Genomic DNA, 16,436 nt, shown 5'->3' on the forward strand with positions numbered 1-16,436 from the left:
ATAGGTAGGGAAGGTGCAGTGGAATGAATAAGATGATAAGAACAGGGCTTGTTGAAAAGATAACAGCTAAGAAAAGAGTTAAAATAGATAAGGGTCATTAGCCGTGTGGATATCTGGAATAGGGAAGAGCAAGAATAAGGGTAAACTGGCCAGTGCGGCTGAACTGGAGTAGCAATGGGAGGATCAGTAGGTGAGGTGGTCAAGAAAGTTAAAGGGCTAGACCATGTAGGGTTCAGTAGACTATTGATCGATTTGGGATTCTCTGGGTAAAATGGGGAGGCACTGAGGGTTTTGAGCAGAGGCCTGAAATGATCTGACTTGTACCTTAAAGGGACCACTCTGGCAGCTATGTTGGGAGTAGACCATAAGACAGCAAGCATGGAAACAGGGAAGACTATTAAAATAATCCAGGTGTGAGGTGGTGATGGTTCAGGGAAGGGTGATAACAGTGGAGATGGTGAGAAGAGTTTAGATTCTGGACATGTTCTGAAGGCTGAGACCACAGGATTTTCTGATGGATTAAATGTTGGGGTGGGGGAAAGTTAAACTATCTCCAAATTTTTTTTTGCATGTGTGGTTGGAAGAATGGCTAATGAGCGTTTAAAATCCCACATTCATTTTGGTACATGCTGAGTTTGAGGTTTCTACTAGACAGCCAAGTAGCCTTGTCAACCACGTAGTTGGATCTTGACATTGGGAGAGAAGTCCAGGCTAGCAACGTAAATTTAGGAGTTCTCAGGATATGGATGGCATTTAAAGTTAACAGTCTCGATGAGATTACCAAGGAGGTGTATCTACATAAAAACAAGAAGAGAGGATCCAAGTGTTCCCCCGATGAACCCTAACATTAAGGCTTTGAGGAGAAGAGGAGGAATTTGCAAAAGAGACAAGGAATGAATAGAGTGTGAGGGAGGTGGAGAACCATGCTGGGGGCTAGGGTTTCAGCATATGAATCTGGGGGTGGGGGGGGGGGGCAGGAAATTTAGCCAGAACAGAATGAGAAGCTCCTAGGAGTCTCCCTACCTTAGGGGAATCCTGCCTTTGGCATCTGTCCGCTTAGCATCAGAAAAGTGTCAAAACGAAAGCCTACATTTACCTGGCTCAGCAAATGCCCTCAGGGCACAAGTGTTTTAAGTGCTTGGTTCCTATTTCAATTTAGATTTTAACCCATTAATTTATTATCTTGTCAGCTTTTTCATGTTTTAATAACGTAGCCTGGCATAGTATCAGTGTCACAAATTATATTCTACTAAATGTTACATAGTAAATGTAAGAGCAATTTGTCATTTTCATAAGAGTATTTTTCCTACTATATTTGTGTTGTGTTTTTATTTTATTTTTCAACATACAGAGACATAATGATCAAGCTTATTTAGCAGGGCCTTGAGCCCTGAGCACGGAGCCAGTCACAAAATGGGAGTTCTTTAAATATGTGTTGAAAAAAAAAAAAATAAATGAATGCTCTTTCTAATTACGTGGTCAAATATGCTACACTTTTCCATTGTGAATTTTCCTATGTACAGGCTCCAATGTTAAGAAAGTTATTCCTATCATTCATACATTAAATGTAAGATATATTCTGGAGTAAGAAAAATTAATTAGTTTTCTAAAACATACGGTAGTTACAAATATAGGTGAAATAAATACATACCTTAACTTTATTTAGCCAAACTGACCACATGCCAGGCCTCTTAAGACATAGTCAAAGACCTCAATATGGGTGAAGAACACCTTGGATTAGGTTTTTCTTCTCTCCTAAAGTCAGTCAATCATACTGGGAGATGGGCCTGAGTACCACCGAGGGCATTACACAAATTTACTTATTCAGAACTTTTTTCCAAGCTATTTCCAAGGACCTGAACCTTGGAAACACCAAACCGGTTTTAGGACATAACTTGGCAAAGGAATTCACTTCTTAGAGTCCTCTTCCAGCTTCCTCCCTCACCTTTTGCATCGGCAGTGACTAAGGAACGAGGGGAACAGTAAATCTCCATCTTAGCGATGGTGACCGGTACTCAAAGCATGAGCTCCCTCACTTCCAAAAGTTTTGGGAGCACGTTCCCTGTTTATGCCAGTGACCTTCCTCATGTTCAGAACTTGAATGGCTGTGCAATATATATAACAGAATGGAGAGTAACATGACACACATTTCAAAGAGAAGATTGGAAAGGGATATGGAGCCAACCTTCCTTCCAGCTCTACATGGCTGTGCTTCTTTGCGTCTATAGCTTAAAAATAACAAAAGGGGCCAGCGTGGGGCACGATGGAGGAGGCTGTCTTAAGGGAAATTATTTTGACTCCCTCAAGTTAAAGCCCGGAATAAAGAATAAAACGTTTAAGGAAAAAAAAGTTTACTGATAAAGACTCTTAGTGAATGGTATAATTATTTTCTCTCTGAATTTGAAACAGAACGTTTTAAGAGGTACCAACCACTCCACTTAATACATTTTAAAATGATTATAGATTTATTTATTGGTACCCTTGAGATCTAGGATGTGTGTATGACTTTGTGTCTTCAAGGCCTGACACAGGGCTACACATGTAATAGTCACTCAATTCATGTGGTGCAAAGTTAATAAATTGAGACAGTCTCAAGAGTGACAGAGGATATGAGTGTGTTGGGTATACACATCCGTAATTAAAATTGCATTTATGGAGTACCCATTGTATACAGCACACTGCTCAAGGGGTTGAGACTTGGAGAAGATAACACAGGTCTTAAGCAGAGTGAAGACCCTGGACTCTGTGACAGGTTAATGACAAGAGTATAAGTCTATTTTAAATCATCATTTTAAAAGCTAAATTAAATAAACTCTTTTCTCCATCAACGAAAGAATACCCCCTGCCTGTTGATTACACATTGAGTTCATCTCTGGCCTCCAGAGCTAGAAAATCAAGGTTCAAGGCAAGGACCCCGTTGTGGGCCTGGCACCCCCTTTCTCCCCACTCCCGCTGACGCCATCTTGCCCATCACGCACCTCCGTTAATCTGGATGCAAGTACGTGCTGCTTGCTGAGATTGCTACAACAGCTAGATGAGGCTCTGGAAGACACAGTCCCACACTTGTATTATCCTTGTCTCTGAAACACGCTCCCTCTTTCTAATAGTGTCACAGGAAAACGGTTATGTTGTTTTGCCATTATTAAGCTGTCAGTGCTGCTCAGTGGAAAACACAAAGAGCATACAAATACATGACTATGTTCAAATAATTTGGAAATAGGTTTATTTTTCTCTTACTATAGGAGGAACACAGGGACTTATTTCTACCGCACCCCACCCAGTTTTACCCACTAGCCAATTTCTGGGATGTAAAACTAGTTGTTGTTGTTTGCCATCGTCTTTTTGTTTTTAGAGAAAGAATGTTTTGAGTGGAAGCATGGGAAAGTCATTTTACCAATAGGAAGAGAAATCTTGTTTCCAGAATTCAAATGGGCACTGATGTGGAAATGTGGCGAAGGGACACAGATTTACTTGTCTGTAAAACTCTGGTGAGGGGAGGGGGTTCTAGTTTGACTCGAAGCCCCCTTCCTGCTCTAGAATTCTAAAACTGTGATTTGAATGAAGAAAGTGGTAAGAAGAAAAGACAGATACGAAGAAGTCTGGCCTACCTCCAGGGATGACTGTGATTCTCTGTCTTAACTACAGCAGCACAAGGCTGACCAGGAAGGACTGAGACCTAAAAGGAGAGCTAGTTTCTGCCCATTTGTAGGGTGAGAAAAGGCCCTGGAGGGATGTACCTAGCTATGAGGGGCTATGGAGTTGGCAGAGACAGGAAGCAGACTGGGCAGACAGTACAAAGTGGATATCAGAGGGTTCTACCACAGAATTAGTGAGTCTCAGATAGCAGATGAAGAACAGAGACTGGGAATCCAAGAGCTGTGAATTTTCAGAGATCCAAGCCAAATGGGGAGGGGAAAGTCGCATTAAAGAAGTTGTCTGGGACTTAGGTTGACTCAAAAAAGATGGAATCTGCTTTTGCTGGAACCCAACAGAACTGGTTTCAGGGTAGACCTCCAGGCCTCAGGAAGAGGAAAAGACCAGTTTTCAAAAGTAGACATAAGAAAAGCTGGGTGTCTCAGCCTGTGACAAGCAACAACACATTTTTTGTTACATAAAACTACTGAGAATTTGAACTTTGCTACTGAAGCATCACCTAGCCTTACCCTGACTCACACAGTCCCTGGGGAAAATGGGGAAGTGATTCTACTATTCTTCTTACTGGAAAAGTGTGCACAGGGAGGAAAGACTATGATACTTCTTTAGAAATCAACTCAGAAAGGTTACCTTCCCACTTGATGGGAGCTGCAAAGACAGATGAGATATGAATGTGGAGAGGAAAGATAATTTTGTATCTCTGAGGTCCCCACTGATTTCCAGACTAGTGCCTTTTGTGACCAACTTCTCAGTAAACCTTACTGCACTTCTGGAGTCGTTCCTGGGCAGAATTCTGTGCTGACTTGGAGAAAGACATGGCAATACTTTGGATGAAGCCACAAGTCTTAATCTGCTTAATGATTTCAACACTGCCTTCTCATTTATTCAATAGATGCTGAAGACTTTCCACAGCACTAGGCTGCCTCCAATTTTCCAGGGTCTTTTTGTCAAGGCTGGGTGCTTCAAAGAAAAATTGACCTCTGGGCTCTAGGCTCTCAGGATTTCAAAGTAGTGCTACAGAATATAGCATCCAGTCAAAAGGACGTTTCTTTTCACTGTTACATAAACAATAGCCAGGGGTACATTAAAACAGATGAGATCTCAAAATCAACCCTTTTAACTTAATACTAAGAACTTTCCTTAAAGACCTGATGAGACAATGTTTTGGAAGCCCCTATTGGGTAATGTACTGAACGCGCTTTTTGAACCATTTATTTTTGCTACTATCCACAGAAAGGCCCTCTCCTTTGGCTTTAGAGAAAGGGGAGGATATTCACCTGATTTTTAAGACGATTTCACCCCAATAACCATTTAGAATTACCATCATGCAGCCGGCTGCCTCTTAGTCGCCTTTGTCTTTATTTGATGGAGCTGTGGATGTCCCCTCACTGCCCGTTTCTGTTTCAATAGTGTGCAATCTGCTTACTACGTGAGTTTTATTTTTTAAGCCCCAAACCCCAGCATTTCGCGCATGGGTTTCTTTATCCCATCTAAGGAGTCCTGGCAGACTGGAGCCATTTTTCCCTCTGACAGACCTTTAAATGATTCTTCCTGCCTTTGTCACATAATTAAAATTAGATTACTTTAACTCCCTGCTGGCTGGCCCGAGTGGGGGCCCTTGTAAAGCCTCCAGCTGGCTGAGGGGCCTTTGAAAGGAGGAATATGGTCCAAACACACTCAGCCATTGCCTCCCCCACCCCCAGCCAGGGAGCCCTTGTGTTTCTTGCCAGCTTGACAAGATTTACCGCGAGTTTATCAATGGCTGCTTATTTTCTAAGGGCGGGATTTTGTATTCTAAAGACTTGGAGTCAGAGATTGGTTATGTTCATTTCTAAGGAGCTGAAGCTGTTCTAATCCCCGTTTTCCAGCACCCGGAGAGCTCACCTCTTAGTGCTTTGCCCGGCGGCCCAGCTGAAATGGACCAGAAAGATCAAGCAGCTGAGTGAATTCGTTGTCATACATGTTTGCTTCCAAATACTTGTTTGGTTTCTCAGCCAAGGCTGAATGCAAAATCCCCTCTCTCTTCTCTGGGCTCTTCTTTAAACACCCACCACCACCCCCACCTCTCCGGCTACCGGGACACTCCCTGGCTGCATTTCTAAGCTCAGCCTCGGTTAGGTTTCCACACAGAGCAGCGGCGAGAGCTCCCAACCCTGTAGAGAGCACCAAACAGCTCTTCACAGTACACCTACTCCTGCTGAATTTTTGACACCTGGATCATCTCTCGCCTTCTCAATTTCCCTAAAAAAAAATAGAGAAGCAGGACATATAAAGTCTAGTGTTACTCTCCATCAAGGAATCTCAGCTCCCTCCGCTAAAAGAACAGCCCTTGGTCACCATCCTTCACAGCCTTTCCCTGGATCATTTTATCCGCCCATCTCTCTGCCTGTCGTTTACCCACCCGCTTTCTACTCTACAGCGCAGCCGCTAGCGAGGGTTTGAACTTGATCAGACGTGCGCTAGATTCGTGTGTCCGCAACTTACTGGGGCTGTGACCTTGAGCAAATAAATGACTTGATGCCTTTGCACTTTATTCTCTTACCATAAAATTAGGAATAATAGTACCCACCTCCAATGGCTGTAGGGAGGATTGGGAATAACACAATTAATGCCTGGCTTATAGCATGTATGGCTTTTATGCTTTAACCTTGCTTCTCAACAGAGTAGAGAAATTGCAGGGGTTTTTAAATGGAGGTACTGGGGACTGAACCCAAGACCACGCGCATGCGCTCTGCCACCAAGCCGCACCATCCCCCTGAAACCGTACTCTTATGCTTAGTTATTAAACACCCGCCTTTCTGTAAAAGGCAGTAAATTTCCCTAGCCTATTTATTACTGTATCGTGACTGCCTCGTGATAGGGTGGATCTCCTTTAATCCCCTAAAAAGAGATAGACTGTCATTTAAGTTTTCCTTGCGGGACAAGGTGACATTTCTGATGCAGCAACACGGCCGTTTCTGCCTGTCTTTCGCCACCGCACTGTTGGTCACTCTCCATTGCGCCCCCTGCCGTTGGTGTGTTTGCCTCTTACAACCTCCCCACTTCTGATTTCCGGCTTATCGTCTGTTCTCTACATGAGGTGGGACGCCTCAGCGGGCTAAGATTCTAAGTGGAGTTAATGAGCTCTGAATGACTACCTGGAGACCCCGAGGGTTCATACCCTTCGGATTCTGTTTGACAGTTACAGTGACCTGCAAAGCGTCTGCCGTTACCCTATGGCTGTCTCACCATCCAGTTGAGGAAACAAGGCCAAAATGCAAAACAATTAGAGAATCATCCAGGTTGAGCTAGAATCAAACACCGTGGGGAAATCAGGGAAAGGAGAGAAGTAGTGAATCCATCTTCAGCTGCAGACAAAGAAGGACACAGCACTGAGAGCAGCCGGGGGTTGAGAGCACAGACTGTGTCCCAGCTCGGCCCTCACTTGTTGCATTCAGCTCCATAGCCCCTCCTGCCTCAGTTCCCTCGTCTAGAAAATAGGGGCGATAATATTATGGACGTCATGCTATTTTTATGAGAGTTAAGTGAGTGCTTGTTTGTGAAATTCTTAAATTAGTGCTTGGCATATCATCAGTGTTCCTAAATGCTTTCAAACAAGTTGTGAAGACTGAGAGGTGGAGATTGTCAGCTACACAGAACAGAGAAGAGCAGAGAGCCTGGGCTGAAAAGTGAGCTGGGCAGCCCAGTCAGAATCACATCCCACGCACCCCACTGCTGAGCAAGTGTGCCTGGCCACACCTGACTGCTCACCGCCGTTTCTCTGAGGATCAGAATCAGTCTGGGTCCTGCTTTCCATTCTCCCCGAAAAGTAAAATTTACCTCTTCCTAAAAGGTCACAGATCCTTTTTTTTCCCTCATCAAATATCCCATTGACTTGGGTCTTCACAGGCAACCCAAGAGGATTTTGGGAGGCAGTTGTCACAGTCTTTGCACCATGACTGCTTTTGGCATAGATGTGTTTATATTTGTGTGTACCTATTTGTACATAAGGATATCATTTCTACTCTATTTCGGAAATGATCTGAAGCCGCTGGAGAAAGTTTTGTGAAATGCTGCCAATCATCTAGCAAAGGCTGGACTAATATGTACCGGATGACTATAAGAATAGCTTTGTGACACATGTGTTGTTTTGGCATGAGTTTGCTGAATCTGGGTGACTGTGCAGATTCCCACTGTGGTGTTAGCCACGTTCCCGGCACTGGCAGGTAACCACAAAACCCCAGAGCTCATTTCCCCATGCCGTGATTACTTTTGGTGGCAGTGAGGCCTGGCAGGCGTGAGTAGGTAGAAATGGTCTGTGCTGTTACCAAAGCCCAAGGAGTGGCTAAGGTGGTGGTAGGTTTCAGGGTGGGGGTGGGGGTGGGCTGTTCCCTGTGGGATTCTGCAAATGCTGCCCCAGGTCACTGAGAGCTGTGGATGGAAGCCACAAGGAGCAGTGCTGTCACTCACCATCTTGCTGGTGTTAGAATGTCATTTGCATTCCTCCCAAAATTCAACGCCAGGAGCATGTGATAAAGCTAGTGATAAAGCAGGTGATAAAGTCAGGAAATTGATTACATTTAGAAATAGGTTTCCTGGTGTGCAGATGTTGAGGGGGGTATCTTAATGCCCATTTTGCACCCTCTCAGCACCTCCTTTTGTTCTGCCTGTTGCCAAGGCGCCTGGGTGCCCTCCGGGGGAGCCTCAGCAGGGTGGCCCTTCTCTTGCTGACTGCCCAGAGCTCTCCACCTGGGATGTCTGTAGAGACCACTCAGCCAAAAAATCTGCCACATACTGTACAGCTCTGGGATGGGAAGGAGTCAGCACTTTCAGAATAATCCTTGAGAACAAAAAGTTGGGTCAAGGAATAAATACTGCTGCTCCTTTTCTTTGGAAGATCCCAAAGAACATTCTAGAAGGTTTCTCAGAGGGGCCACAGTGGGCAAGATCACCACTGATGACAGGAGTAACCAACTCAGTCATGCTTTCTTGAACTGGCTTTTCCTTCTCTCTGTTTCACTCTCCCCAGTGCCCCTTCCCACCTTCTATTTCTTGGGCTCAATTTTAAGGCGCTGACCCTGGTCTCAGGCTATGTATTTCCAGACTAAGCCAGCAGGGATGACCATGAGAGCCATATGGTATAAGCCTTTCATGGATTTTACTCAACGATCTGTGACAATATTACCACACAGAGCTCTTAAAGAGGAAAATGGATTTCAATTCACTGTACATTATGCTACTATGTGCTTGTTGCTAACAGTATCTGTAACAACCAACTGTCCTCAAATTGCAGGCTTGCAAAATTCAAGCGAGTCTTACAAAAGGAGGACATTTAAAATTGCTCCAAAATGGGTAAGAGGAAAATTATCGTGATTAGGGAACAGGAAATTTAGCAAATCCCTCTTATTATTGAGTTTAATGGTGTTTCTTCTTCCAAACTAATATGTGACTAAAATCTGTGGTGCTCTTAAGAAGGAATTGTCAGTTTAATTCCCAGAATTTCATTTCTTAGTGGAAAACTACCTACATTTCACACAAAGTCATCTGCTGACACTTGCACGAGTGTGTTCGTAGGACCACCTTGAGACCAACAAGGAACCAGACTTGTTCTGGTCATAATGTGTCCTCATCCCATATCATCAGAGGAAAAACTCTTTCATAATTAAAGAGAATATGATCAAACCATGCAGTCAAAACCAATATTCCTATTTTTAAGTGATATATTTGAGGTCCAATTCATAGTTTTGTTATCAGGGTTTCTGCACAAATGTCTTTAAAGGGAGAGATGCTAAAAAGAATGTGTCAAGAAACTTATTTTAAGTATTTTTAATTTTGATTCAAGGGAAAAAAATGAATGAATCAGAGGTAAGAAGGCAATAAAGATGATAAGACAGCAACAGAAAAAAATGCTAGATGGTCAATGAACAGCTCTGAAAACTTAAGAAAATTGGGGAGCAGAGGAGACTTTAAGTCTAGTTTCCTCATTTAGAACTAAGACTTGGAAAGCACAGTAGCCATTGCTTCTGCGGTCTAAAATGATAAATTCTAAAAATCTGATCTATTCTAGAATTTCTTATCCCTATCAGTTACTTCTTTGTTTAAATGCATTATTTAAAACAAAATGAAATGAAACAAAAAGAAAAAAATGCACCTGTAAATCTGGGTAAGCCTTTATGTTGTATTTCCTCGTCAGATGAATTAATGCTGATGGAATTGAATACGAGGCAATAAATACATTGTGATCTTTTCAGTCATCATCTGGAAGATAGTGCTGGAAGACAGAACCAAAGCACGGAGAGAACATATTCACCAGTTCAGTAGAAAATCTTGGTTAATCAAAAGGCAACATACACAATATTGTAAATCAACTATATTTCTAAAAAAAAAAGGTGGCATGAAACAATAAGTAACTGATAGAGTTCACATAGGGAAATTTAGTATATGTTAAGGCGATATTTCAAATAAATGGGGAAATTCTGAATTATTCAATATATAGTATGAGAACAAGAAGGTAGATAGCTACCTGGAAAAAGTTAAATAAATCCATATCACAGTCCTTGAACCAAAATAAAGTCCAGATAGAAAATGTATTTAAATGTAAACAATAAAACCATAGAGTATTAAAGAAAACAAAATAATTTTAAGTAATTATGCAGTGGTAAGAACTTTCTATGACTCAGAACACAAAAACTACAAAAAAGATACATTTAACTATGTGAAAACTACAAATTCTGCACAACAAAGTAAAAACAAAAATCCGAGACAACCATCGAACAGAAAAAGAACTGCAACCGGTATCACAGACATGGAGATCATTTCCTTACTATATAAAGACTTACAAGTGGCTCTTAAATACATAAAAAGATTGTCAACCTTACACTAAAGGAAATACAAAATAAAACCCTAAAGAGACAGTCAGATTGACAGCTGTCAATGAGGAGGCGACAGGACTTCTTAGATCTTACATGCATAGGAACCACCTGGAGATATGTTTAATTTGCAGATTCTGAAGGGTAAAGTCTGGGGTGGGGCCTGAGAATTTGCATTTCTAACAAGCTCCTTGGTGATGCCTGCCGGCCCACTGACAACACTCTGCAGCATGCATTGCTGGCAGGCATGTATATTTATATTACCCATCTGGAGGGCAATTTGGTAACATCTTTCAAAATACAAAGTGCACAGAGTAACAGCAATTCCACTTTAGTGACCGCACTGATGTATTTGTGTGTAGGCAAAGTCAGGAGCAACGGACACAATTGAATATGCAGATAAGAGAAATCCATACAATCCAGATACAATCCATACAATTGAATATGCAGATAGGAAAAAGAATAAGGCTGATACTGATCCAGAAAAAAATCTCCAAGACATTTTAATTTTATAAAGAAGTTTCAGAAAAGAAAAACCACATACATCTGTGCTTCTGTGTGTGTGTGTAGATGTGTGTGAGTGTGTAACTGCTTTATTGAATGAACTAAAGACATAAGTGTTTTTTCCCCCATCCCCACTACCTGTCCAAACCTGCTCTGACCTAGTTCTGCCTCAGTTTCCATAACTTTTTCAGACACACTTGGTAACATACAGGCACACACAGAGAATTGCAAAGTGCTGTTTACTTCCTGTGTAATTCTCTTTCTCTCTGCTCTGCCACTCTAGGCAGATGGTCACAGCTTCCTGCCCTTAGATTGTTCAAATATGAATCACCAGGCATCATCCACTATTTTTCCCTTCAACTCAAGGAAACACACTTCAAGATCTCCAAGTCGACTTCTCTCCCCTCTCAGGTTTAAGGAGCAGTAAGGCAGAAACTTGTATCTTGTTTAAGCTGCTATTTTTGGAGTCCGCTGCTTGCTTCACTGACATGAATGTAGCTGTAGATTGTATAGCTATAGTCTCTAATATTAGAGCCCATAAATTGGTAGCCTTGGCCATATCTGATAGCAGAGATATTTGCGGGTTGTTTTTTTTTTTTGGTTTTGTTCAAAAAAATGTTCCCAGCTTTATTGAGATATAACTGACACATAATATTGTGTAAGTTTAAGGTATACGCCGTGTTGATCTGATACACTTATCAGTTGCAAGATGATTACCATAATAGTATTAGTTACCACCTCCATCCCTTCGTGCAGTTACATTTCTGTTTTGTGCTGAGAACATTCAGGATGTCCTCTCTCAGCAACATTCAAGGATACGATACAGAATTATTATCTACAATCACCAAGCTTTCCACTAGACCCCCAAACTTGTTAACCTTATAACACCAAGTTTACACCCTTGGAGCGATGTCTCCCCATCCCCTACTCCTCAACTCCTGGTGACCAGCACTCTACCCTCTGTTTCTGTGAATTTGTCTTTTTTAGATTTCACAAGCGTTGGACTCTCAGAGTATTTGTCAATATTCCCAAACTAGAAGAGCTGACATAAACCTCCAGATTGCTGACAATTTGAAAGATCTGCCAATACAGGGCTGCATTCCTCCTTGGCAATATGTGGCTGGAGGTAAGCCATGGTCATCCCTTTAGTGGAACCCACAGGTGCCGTGTTCCAACCATTGCCTGGTGTCTTGGGTCCACTCGTTGTGATGCTGGCACTGTAGTCTGCCTTCCACCCCTGTTTCTTTCCCTGATGGACATTTGAATGTGTGCCACCTCCCCCACCACAGAGAGCATTAACTGTGGAGCAGGGCTGGCCCCAAGCAAAACTGCAGGGCTCCAGCACATCCTATTTCTTCTTAACTATCTTCCCCTATTTAACACCTCTACCCTCCTTACAAACCCACCAACTTAGTACTTCCCAACCGCCCCCCTGCCCTGTTTCTGAAAGACAGGGCATCATCTCATCCACACTAAATTGTTAGTGATTAACATGTCTTTGGGGGAAAAACAGCCAGAAGATGTTAAGCATTTCCAAATGGTGAAACTCCAGCCAAGGTGACACTTCGACGAGTGAGGAGGGTCTTAGAGAACCACATCTTGTGGACAATTACTCCTTCTCCACTTTATGTCAGCCAGCTAAAATATTTGCCAAACTGTCAGAAGGACTGTTCCTTTTTGCTTCTCAGGCTAGTGGTTTGCCAAGGAATCCCAGCCCTTATTGGTTCTTCCTGGGAGAAATATTTAGATAATTCAGTCCTATTCTGAGATGGGGTGCCCTGTGGGTTCTAGCCTACAGAAGCTTAACATGTGCTCACGGTGCCGTGTGGCTGTTAAGCACGCATGCGCGCGCGCACACACTTGAATATAAACTTAGCCTTAGATAAAGCATAAGAAGTAGTTTCATTGAAATCTTAACCCACATGTGGGGATTTGTACAGGTCGTTCTGAGAGCCCACATATTATGAGGAACACTGGCAAGTGAAGAGCATTTGGAGGAAAGAAACCTGGAGAGGGGAGAGGTTGGAACCACACCAGTAAAAAAGAGAAGGTTAAAGAAAAACTCAGTGGCTCCCTTCAGAGGTTTGAAGGGCTGTCACCGACAGGGAACCAGATGGATCAGGTTTCTGTTGTGCCAAAGAACAAACCAAGACCAATGGATAGATGTTAAGAGATGAGAGTGGGAGGCAATTTTGGCTCAGGAACTAAATTTAACAGCTACGAGCTAGAGATTAGAGGAAAATGGCTTTCCCTTTTCCTAAAAATATCCCAGGAGAGGCTGTTTGACCATCTGTTTGGAATGCTATAGAAAGAATTCTTACAATAGTTGCTGGCCTGATTCGACTTCACTGGGACTCTTCATACTGAATTCCACTTTTGTGTGATTCTGCTTGCATTTCACAGAGAACATATCATCCACAAACGCAGGATAATGTCTCTACCTATTCCATTTGAACAGTGGTGTAATCATTCAGGTCCAATTACAACAGTGTTCTCTTTCAGACCCAGCACCTGTGATTTCTGCAGTTTTGCCTCTGTGCCCCTTTATTCCTGTTGTCACTAAGCATGTGAGATAGATTTTCACTCAGCGGGTTTTTCCTAAGCACTCTTGCAAAGAAAATGATGTGGCCAATTGTTTATATTGCGGATAGCCTTTTTCTGTCCCCAGGATATGGCCAACATATTTATGACTCACATTCACAGGACAGAAGGATTGTTCTGGCTTGTGCTTTTACTTCTTTTGGCCAACTGGGGAGTTATTTATAAACATTTATTGATTCGGATTCATAAACCAAAGGTGGGGGGGTGTTAATCTTGCTGTGCTGGTTGCTATGGTAACTAGCATTTCACACAAGTACTCACCAGCCAGCAGTGGTGGCTCAGAACAAACCCCAAAGCCTACCTGTAGCTTCAAACGGCGCATTTGCTCCTTTTTACATTTTTAATTGAAAATCAGTTATTTCCTCCACCAGTGCCATGAGATAGACTACTGTATTGAAGTAAAAAAAAAAAAAAGAAAAAGATTTATTTATTCCTGAGATGATTCTGTACTTGTCTTGGGGCATTTTCCAGACAGATGTGACTTCTAATCCATTTCAACTGTCAAGAATTAAAAAGATTCCACCCCAACTCTCTGTGATGGGTTGAGGGTGATATGGAAGAAATTTGGGTTCTATTCTTTATCTCCAAGGAACTTAGAGCTGGAATCAAGGACCACAAAGACAGAACAGCAGACAGACAACACAAGAAAAATGTAGTCAAGTGCTATATACCACGTAATACAGAGGGCGACAGAAGCAAAGCACACTGGGTGGAGCACAGGCGGCAGGGTGAGACAGAACTAGTCTGACCCATGTGGCCTTTGAAATGAGAACCGTATCAGCCCCTAGGGTTGTCTTAAGGATTAAACAACGGAATTCTGTAAAGTGCCTAAAATACTGTCAGACCCACAGCGAGCACTCAAGTAATAAGAATTCTTATTTTTGTGTTGGGAAAATTTATTGAGATAATAAATTATGTTTTGTTTTTCCCAGGAGATTCAGGTTTTAATGTGGCTCAGGGGGTGGGGATCAGGGGAGGATTGAAGCTTATACATAATTTTTAGGCCCTGTTTTAAAAACATAATAAAAACTTATGAATATAAAATCAGGTATAAGGAAGAACTACTAATGTAAAACTTAAGCAGACAAAAACCCCCAAAATAACATATTTTCTTATTTGATTGCCTGACATGTCTGTAATATTTCTTTCTATACTTTCTAGCTATATTCTCTTTTTTCTTTTTTTAACTTTATTTATTTTACAATATCATATTTTTAAAATTGAAGCATAGTTGATGTACAATATTGTATGTTACAGGTATACAATATAGTGATTCACAATTTTTAAAGGTTATACTCCATTTATAGTTATTATAAAATATTAGCTATATTCCCCATGTTGTACAATACAACCTTGTAGCTTGTTTTATACCTGACAGTTTGAACCTCTTAATTCTCCACCTGCCCCACCCCACTGACTGCATACTCTGATCGCCTCTTTGTATGATGTCGGTTTTGTAACAGGTTCTACAAAGCAAAAGTACAAAGATAACACAGTCCTTCCTCTAGCAGAGTTAATTTAAATTTGCTTTTTATGATCGATGGCTGGGATGCATAAAACATGTAACTTCACAGCCAGATATACGTTTTTTGTGTGTTACTGCTACAGGCTTCAGTCTTATAAACACAGCAATTCGGATAAATTTTATTTCATGTGATGGCTGTAAAATAGGAAGAAAATGAAAAATAGGAAGAAACTACAGTTCACATATAATTGTATAGGTAGCAATGTTCTAGAGAGAGCTTCTGTTTTGACTAGGCATCCACGAGAACAGAATACTTGGCGGACATTTTTCTACAATCGGTGATTGGAAGAATTTTCCACACACCACCTTCCTGCTCTGTGCATTTGATTGTTTCTCTTCCACCATCCATGTATTTCTGGTGCCAGGTACTCAAGGAGACATACATACCCTAACTGATCCCCTGGCCTTGCCCATGGTGTTAGCAGAGTTAGCCAATAGGAGGGGTTTCTAGGAGCCATTCCTACATCAGCATGGCTGGCAATAACCTAGCCATATACGCAAGTGACTGCCTACCACATAAATGTATTCTACTAAATCCAAACTAAATGTTTTTCCAACTCAACTTCCTCTAAGTTGGATCCCCCAAATGCTCACGGGCTCCCATCACCACCCAACACTAGGGGTGTTGTCTTGTCAACGGAAGTTAGATTATCTTTATTTCTACTGATTTTGCAATGACCATGGGAATACATTGCTGGGGTTCCTCCCAGGGTCTTAGAAAGGACCAGCGCAAGTGAGGCACCCTGAAGCTAAACTTCATTACCTCTTTGGAAATGCTTTTAGATCTTTCTGCTTTAGGGCAAAGGGACTTCATTCCACACATGTAGAAGAACAAGAGCAAGGGCTCCGAAAGGTGTAGCGCTCGATGGGACCCTGGGGCAGCTTGTCAGCTGTGAGCCGAGTCCTTATCAAGAGGCTTATGAGATCCAGCTCTGGAGGACCTCGAAGGGCAGGCAGAGGAAGAGCAAGGAGTGAAAGGCTTTGGGCAGGAGAGAGACTGAAGGGAAGCATTTAAAAAGAGACTTGGCTCCAGCATTTTCCTTCTCAAATAAAGGTTATTTGAGAAGATGAAGAAATTGAACAGGAACCCTAGAAAGGGGGACTCAACTTCATATGCTGCCTGGGCAGAATTATGTTTTTGGATTCAGCCCGATGTAAGCTTCTGAGATCAGTGTGTGACCGCAAAGCTACCTGATAGGTAGAGGCTGGGATGAAGAGTGAGGAATTCCTGATTCTATTATCTGCTTTTCTGGGGAAATAAATAGCAACCCCCCCCCCCCGGGGCTTACATCAAGTCCCCCAGG

Source organism: Camelus ferus, chromosome 20, assembly GCF_009834535.1.
Source record: "Camelus ferus isolate YT-003-E chromosome 20, BCGSAC_Cfer_1.0, whole genome shotgun sequence".
Lineage (NCBI taxonomy): Eukaryota > Metazoa > Chordata > Mammalia > Artiodactyla > Camelidae > Camelus > Camelus ferus.